This window comes from Bidens hawaiensis, unplaced genomic scaffold (assembly GCF_021521415.1).
Source record: "Bidens hawaiensis isolate Kalapana, Puna unplaced genomic scaffold, B.hawaiensis_p1.1 tig00015452_1, whole genome shotgun sequence".
Classification (NCBI taxonomy): domain Eukaryota; kingdom Viridiplantae; phylum Streptophyta; class Magnoliopsida; order Asterales; family Asteraceae; genus Bidens; species Bidens hawaiensis.
Genome location: NW_027492382.1, coordinates 194721 through 203950, shown reverse-complemented (window position 1 = coordinate 203950; position 9230 = coordinate 194721).

Below are 9230 nucleotides of genomic sequence, written 5' to 3'. Positions count from 1 at the left end.
CGGTTTTATGAAACTTATAATAGTGGCGTCAGATAATTAAACATGCATGGATCGATGTCAGAAAAACCTTGATTAGATGCAATCATGTCATGTTGAGAGTATGATGGGACATGAAGAACAAGAAGCTGGTGACCCATAACAACTTTTTCTAGTAGTGGAATAATAGATTGCACTTACATTGTCACAATGTCGGCACGGAGTAAATGTAATGAAGTTCAAGAAGATAATTACTCATTCAACATGTGTCGGAAAGGAAAGACGGAAATAATATTGGCAACTATCCAATATTCATCATCAACACTTGAACGAGTGACAACAGTTTGGCACCTGAAAGACCATGATATTAAGTTATAACCTAAAAACACACTATACCAAGATGTGGATCAATGAGAATCTAGACAACCTCACCCCTTAGTGTTTGAATATACTATGAGACTAGAAGTGAATGGCATTAATAGTTTTTGTTGGTGCTATGATAATCGTTTGAGCGGGGTTTTCAATTCTACTTATATAATGCAGTTGATTATGCGTTTACTTTTCAAAAAACACAAAGATGTTAAAGGGTTTGCTTCAAATAAGACCTATTTGGATGAAACCGATGGTTGGTGATTGATTTAGGTTGTTGTTGGTTTATCGCTTGAATAGGATATGATGACTCTATGCAATTTGGTGGGCTGCCAATGTTGCAACCATAACAAAGATCTGAGCCTCGAGTAATTTAGGTCACATGCATATCGATTTGTTTCAATGTTTGGTTAATGTTGCAATTGCGTTTTGAGTTGCATTTGCCTTTGTAGACGTTTATGGGTTTGTTTTACTTTGTCACAAACCCGAAACAACATTCAAATTGACACCCGCCCCGCGCCGGGGGGGGGGGGGGGGGTTAGGATGTGGGGGCTCAAATTACTAGTTTACTTAAATTTATATTATATCAATAAATCTAGTTAAATATACTAAGTTAAATTATCAGTATTTTAGGTTTTGTATTTCTTTAATTTAATTTGTGTTATGAATTACTCACATTTTTTTGTTTGACACCTTTTTTGTCAAACCAATTATATAACTTTGTTCACTCAATAGTATTTCTAAATAGTTGTTTTTGTATTATAAATACCATATATTGTAACAAGAAATTTGCATCCAGAAGTTACACAACTTTATTTACTATCTACTTCTATTCTCTTTCTCTATTATTTCTTCAAAGCAAAAGAATAACAACCTTAGTCGTGTTATAGTTAGAGGTAAAATTATAACACGTTATCAGCATGAAGCTCTAAACCAAGAAGGTATATCCACCACAAAAGATATTCATCTTAAAGCAAGGTAAATACTTTATTAATCAATAAAATTCAATAATATACATCGAGAAAATAAGTACTCTATAAAACATAAATGGCACCTTATTATGGACATTTGACGATTATGGGACTACTAACAACCTAACTTTTATTTATGTATCTAACATTTAATTATGCAACTAACTTTTCCTGTACTTCTGACTAACATTTATATTTCTGTCAAGTAACTTTTATATTTATGTTAACTAACATTTAATTATGCTTACTAACATTTATTTATGCATACTAACATTCTCATTAATATTATTAATTATATGTATTATCTAATAATTTTTTTTATCTCATTTTATTCTTCTACATTAACACACACACACACACACACACAAACGGTAATATTACCGTTATAAAACAGTAATATAGCCTTTGTAAAACGGTTATAAATTTTCACTATAAATAACCAATTATCAACTCCATTTCATTTACAACAAACATTCTTCTTCTTAAGTTTATCTAAGATAAAACTTTCAAAATGATTCACCCGTTTTTGGTGTTGGCCACTACAATGCTTATACTACTTCTCATTCCACTTTTTAATCTCCCACCTGAAGATTTTGGCATTTTCTTTTTCTTTTATATATTTATAGCTCTACCAATGTATTGTATCCCATTGTTTATTGATATATATGGATTCTAATATTTATCTTATTATTTGCTCTATTATGTTTAACAACAAAATGTCAAATATCTCAAAACTTGAATTCCCTGCACTCAACATTTATGGAGAAAACTATATGTCTTGGACAACAAATGCCAAAAGATATTTGAAATCAATGGATGTGTTAGAAACAATCCAAGAAGACAATGAGTGCTCTGAATAGGATAGTGCAAAAGCTGATGTTTTCATCCATAAACGTATTGATGAATTACTACAGCATGAGTATTTTAATTATGATAACCCATATATGATATGGGAAGATTTGAAAAAAAGATTTGGTCATCTAAGGGAAGTTTTACTTCTTACTTCTAGAGATGAATGGAACAGTATTAGGTTTCAAGACTTTAAGAGGGTAAATGATTACACCTCTACTTTATACCGAATTTGCTCAAAGCTAGAATTTTGTGGGTATCCTAAATCAGAGGAAGAAAAGTTAGAGAAAACTTACTCCACGTTTCATGCATCAAATATAAACTTGCAAACACATTATCGATTGAAGAATTTTAGAAGATACTCTGATCTAAATGCATTACTCCTTGTAGCAGAGAAAAGTAATGAATTATTGATAAAAAATCATCAATCTCGTCCCACAAGTTCATTAACAACACAAGAAGCAAATGTTGCTCACAACAATTCTCATAAAAATTCTGGTCCTAAATGAGAAGAAGGTCGTGGATGAGGTCGTGGTCATTTTGACAAAAAAACATTTTAATGGTCGTAAACATTCATTTAAATGGAACACTAATTCTTACGGTCTTGGTCGTAGCCAGAGAGCCAATAACTACCATGTTCCACAAAATAACAATTCCAACCAACACAATAAATGGAATGAAGCTGGCAGGTCCGAAAACAATGGCACTTCCTGTTTTAGATGTAAAAGTACAAACCATTGGTCAAAGACTTGTCGCACAGCTCCATATTTGTGTGAACTATACCAAGCCTCTCTCAAAGGAAAAGAGAAAGAAGTGAGCCATGTTGATAACTTTGTTGATCTCAATGCTGAGATGAACATTGCAGACTTTGATATGGAACTCTGAAACAAATGTTGCTTGACTACAATAATTATATGCAACAATTAAGCGTGTTTCTCATTATCTTTAATTATGTGTTTTCCTTCATGTACTGTTTGTTTTTCAATTAAATAAAGTTCTTATTAAAATATCAAAATGTCTTCCTTATACACTTATTATTTTTCTTAATATTTTTAAGATTTAAAATGAAAATCACTGGAGCACAAGACCAAACAAATGAAGAAGATATATGTATAGCGGATAGTGGAGCCACGCATACTATACTTAGATCTAAAAATATTTTTATAAACTGAAACCAACAAAAGGGATCATCAATACAATATCAGGTTCTACAAACTTGATAGAATGAGTGGGAAAAGTTAATTTAGCATTACCAAATGATACAAAGCTCAAAATAGAAAATGCTTTATTTTCCCCAAAATCAGCAAGAAATTTGTTGAGTTTCAAAAACATATATCATAATGGATATAATACTCAGTCAAGGACTGTTAGTAATGAAAAATATTTGCATATCATAAACAAAGATCAGATATTGAAAAAACTGCCAATGCTCAATTCTGGTTTACATTATACATATATAAATGTGCCTCAAACACATATGGCAGTCAAAGAAAATTGTTGTGGTTCTGGTATCATAAACTTATGGCATGACAGATTAGGCCATCCAGGATCCACAATAATGAAAATGATCATTGAAAATACACATGGGCATCCACTAAAAGATCAAAAGATCCAAAAAAAAAGATAAAATACCTCAATGTACATCTTGTTCTCTTGGAAAATTAATTACAAGGCCTTCGCCATTAAAAGTTGATAAAGAGACACCAATGTTTCTTGAAAGAATTCAAGGTGACATATATGGACCAATTCATCCACCATGTGGACCATTTAGGTACTTCATGGTCTTAATAGATGCATCCAGCAGATGGTCTAATGTCTCTTTATTATCGACTCGTAATGTCGCTTTTGCAAAATTTCTTGCTCAAATTATCAAATTACGTGTACATTTTCCTGATTATACCTTTAAAAGAGTAAGGCTTGATAATGCAGGAGAATTTACATCGCATGCTTTTGATGATTATTGCATGTCTATGGGGATTGTTGTTGAACACCTTGTTGCTCATGTACACACACAAAATGGTTTACCCGAGTCGTTGATCAAACGCCTACAGCTAATAGCTAGACCATTAATAATGAGGACAAAACTTCTTGTTTCTATTTGGGGTCATGTAATTATGCATGCTGGATCATTAATTCGTGTGAGACCCAATGCAAATCATAAATACTCTCCCACACAACTTGCTTCCGGAAACGAGCCAAACATCTCTCACCTTAAAATTTTTGGGTGTGCTGTGTATGTTCCTATTGCAGCACCACAACGCACAAAAATGGGTCCTCAAAGAAGGTTGAGAATATATGTTGGATATGAAACGTCTTCCATCATAAGATACCTTGAACCTTTAACATGTGATGTATTTACAACACATTTTGCTGATTGCCATTTTAACGAGACAATATTCCCGGCATTAGGGGGAGAAATGAAAAAGCAAGAAAGAGATATATCATGGTGTGTGCCATCATTATTACACCTAGACCTAAGATCAAAGCAAAGTGAGACAGAGGTTCAAAAAATAATACATCTACAAGAAATTGCCAATCAGTTACCTAATGCATTTACTGATATAAACAAGGTCACTAAATCTCATATACCAACTGCTAATGCTCCAGCTCGAATTGAGATTCCAAGCAAGCAAAACAATAATAATGCACCTTGTGAATCCCAAAAACGTTTAAAACGTGAAAGGCCAATCGATTTAAAGGATAAAAATCCTCGAAAAAGAAAGGACTCTGAAAAGGATACTGACCCTAAGGAAGGATGATTGACAAAACCTTCCCCCTGGAAAGAATAAATGATATAACATTCCCTCAAGAAGGAATAAATAATTCCAATAAATAATTGTTAATCAACTATGGTCAATCACATATAATGTGGGATAGAGATGTTATGGAAAATATTGATGATATATTTTCTTATTCTGTGGCAAGTGATATCATGGAAGAACATGATGACCCTGAACCAAAATTTGTAGATGATTGTAAAAATCGACAAGATTGGAACAAATGGAAAGATGCCATGAAAGCTGAATTTAATTCACTAAACAATCGAAAGGTTTTTGGACCTATTGTCATTACACCAATGTCAATAAAGCCTGTAGGATATAAATGGGTTTTTGTGAGAAAACGAAATGAGAAATATGAAGTTACAAGATATAAAGCAAGACTTGTAGCTCAAGATTTTTCTTAGAGGCCTGGAATTAACTATGAAGAAACATATTCTCCTGTTATGGATGCTATTACGTTTAGATATTTAATCAGCTTAGCAGTCTCTAAAAGATGCGTTTTATGGATGTTGTCACAGCTTACTTGTATGGATCACTAGACAATGACATCTATGTGAAAATTCCTAAAGGATTTAAACTCCCCAAAGCATTAAGCTCAAAGCCTAAGGAAATGTATTCCATAAAGTTACAAAGATTCTTGTATGGGCTGAAACAATCTGGAAGGATGTGGTACAACCGTTTGAGTGATTATTTGATAAGCAAAGGATACACAAATAATCTTGTCTGTCGATGCGTATTCATTAAGAAGACAACATCAGGATATGTTATCATAGCTGTGTATGTTGATGATCTAAATTTAATTGGGACACAAAAAGAAATTAATGAAGCAATTGCTCTTTTAAAGAAAGAATTTGAAATGAAAGACCTTGGAAAAACCAAATATTGTATTGGTTTACAAATTGAGCATATGCATTGTAGGTTCCTAGCCGGATCTATACGGAAATATCTCGTTCTACATAGGTGCGGAATCCCTACGTAAGACGATACGAGCGTAGAAGCGATATACGTTAAACACAAGCAAACACACGTTACAATGCGCAAAAGACACGTTATATTGCAACTAATAACACGTGATATCTCAATCACCAATTACACGTACTGAATTGTTACTTACAAAATAAGCCGTAACCTAGCTTATATGGTTATCGACAACTTCGCCTAACAAGCTAGGCGAAGTTGTTGATAACTTCGCTTGTTCCACAAGTTCGCTTATACTAGGCGAACTTGTGAGACAAGTTAACTAAAACATCAATACAAATCAAACTAACACGATTACAGACATTAGATACTAAACTACTGACATCATACACCAACAGACTCCCCCTTGGCAGTAGCTTTATATCTCTATCTTCAATCACGTGTCTTGTAATCTCAAAACTCGAGTCACCCATCTTCAAGCATGTACTCCTTCTCTGACACAAACCGAAACTACTCTCTGATATTTCTTTGCTTCTTCTTTCCAGGCAGGAATATAAAATATCTTTTTCTCGTTCAGCACCAACAAGTCTTCTTGAGACAAATTCACCAAGTGCATAGGGTCATACACTCTCAGCAACTCTTGTTCATTCTCATCCTCCATCACTGCTTTAGCCGTTTCACTATCAACATACCACCATTTCAGATCCTTTAGCACATCCTTGGACATTTGTTTCATCGGCACTTCTTTTAAGCAACGGATTGGCTTATACTTCATTATCATCCAAGGCTTGCCATCAGCTCTCATTCCTCTGTCTTTATCTTCAACGAGCTTTCTTTTCTGCGGTTTCAACAGCTCAAACTTTTTCTCCTTTATGCTTTTTTCCAGACTATCTTTCCAATAATCCTAGCCATATTATCATCACTTCTGTTTATCAACCCCAACTTGGCTAAGTCCTTCACCTTACACTCCGGCAAAGTATTCAACGACCTCAACAATCTCATGAAATACTGAACCCCATCATAACGTTTAATCACAAAGAGCCTCAACTGCTCATCATATAACCAGCAAATAATCCCCTTTTTCGATTCAGCATACCCTTTGATGTTGTAACTTTTCTTGAACATAGTAGGGACCGCCGGTTTCTTCGTCTTTACGAACCACTGAGCGTAGCCTTCTTTCCATCTTGGCTGCTCTTCCCATTCAGTCTCATTACATTCCGTATCTTGACCCAAATCTGACTTTTCAACTGCCGGAATTTCATGCTCAATATTATCCTCCACTATCTCTCCTTATTCGACTTTGTTGTCAATCACAATCTCAGCCCCAATCTTCTCAATCTCTTCCAACGGTAACACATCGTCATCACCTATAACATCATCACCCAACACCTCCTCAGCATCCACTACCACCACGTCATCACCCCCCGATCCACCAGTTGCACCAGTTGACTCCCCCTGAGTTGTGGAAGTCCCAAGAGCTTGTTTAGTTCTTGGCAACTCTCCACCTGCATCTTTCGATGCATTGGGATCATCGTCTAGATCGTTTCTCTTCTTCGTCCTCAGTTCGTCACCCTCAGCTCGTCTCCCATGAGATGCCAAGAACTGTTTCAAGGCATCAAAAATTTTACCGTGCTCAATCAGGAGGGACGACTGAATCTGATTCTCTGCAACGAGGCGCTGAATAGTGTGAGTCTGGATCAGATTTACTCTTGACTGTTCTGCCACGACCCTTTCAAGAGCTGCTATTCTTTCCGAGTCGGATAAGGTTGCATCAAAATCAAACCTCATATGTGAAATGTCTTGAGCGTACGGAGGAGGGATTCCCAAGGTAACCGGAACAACAGAGATAGGTGGAAACGTAACCGCAGGTGGTATCGTAACAGATAATCCCGCGGTGGCAACAACCGTCGACTCAACAAATCTTGCAACGACCTCCGATGGAGTAAGAGTTGGAGGTGGCAAGGACACAATCTCTGGAGCCGAGAGTTGGAACGTAGTGGGTGGTATACCGAAGGAAGATGAGGTAGTCAACACGGGAACACCCGAGGTGATCGGCCCTGTAACTGTCAATGATGTAGGGACCATAGTCATACCAGACAGTGCGGTGGAGAAAAACGAACCACCCTCAAGCTCTCACCAGCTCCCGATCCTTCACCCGTTCTCGCCCTTCTCGCCCGAAGAACCAACCGATGCAAATCCTCCTCAAAATCTGATTCACTATCATCTGTGTCTCGCTTTCTCCTCCCATGAATTCTTTCTTGAGTAATCAGAATCTGTCTTGCTTCAGCCACATCATCATTTGAGGAGTCAGAATCAGTTCTTTCAGACACAGCCACAGTCGTAGCTACCATCGACACATCCACACTCGTAACCTGTGCAGACGAGACATGTACCTCTTCCTCTGGATCAACACGTTCCATATCGAAAAATCCTTGGCCGCCAAAAGCCGCTTCAAGGTCGACGTGTTCCTCCGGTGCCACAACAGGTGCAGTAGGCAGTGAATGATGTACCACAGGTGGTGGTTGAGGTGCTCCTGCCTGTTGCGGTGCCGGATCCCGAAACTCGTCCCCACGAGCTGCAACATACTCCGAGTTGATCAAGTACCCAAATAACGGAGTATGGCGAGGACAGAGCTCTGATTTACTTCTGGCACTTGACGATCTACACTGGGCGAAGATCCTCTTGCTGACACTCTCCACATATCGAATCAGACGGTGCTGAGGTAACGTGGGAGCCACGTGATTCAAGATCATTTGAAGGAATCTTGGGTACATCAAGAATCTCTCACGCGCCACCGCTCGTCTTTGACGGTCTATCTCATAGAACACCATCTGACTGAAGCTATAACGCTTGTTGTAAGTCAGTGCAGTCATTGCCGACTGCATGGTCGCACCCATTCCATCCGTACCGGCCTTTCTACCCGACATACACACGATCATCACGTGCATGAGAAAGCGCCATTGGTCTAATAAAAATCCCTTGCGTGTCTGTGAATCCCCCAATGGACCAGAATAGCCCATTCTTAAAAAAGCACCATCTCTGAATGGAGCCACGAAGTCTGTAGGATCATCTCTCGTTTCATCCCCAAACTGCAGAGCAACCCGTATCTGTTCTGACGAGAACTGCACTACCTGATTGTTAACCGTAGCATGCATAACTGGGGGCTCGACTCTGCAATCATATTCAACTGTCTGCCAGAAATCTTCTATGTTTGGTAAGGAGATGGGCAGTGTTGTAGTAATAGCATGGAAGATACGCGAGCGGATAAGAAACGTGATGATCTCGCGAAAATCATCAACACCGCTCGCATCCGGGTCCAAAGTAATGTACATATTATGCCCCGGGAAAAACTGACGATTGTTATCTC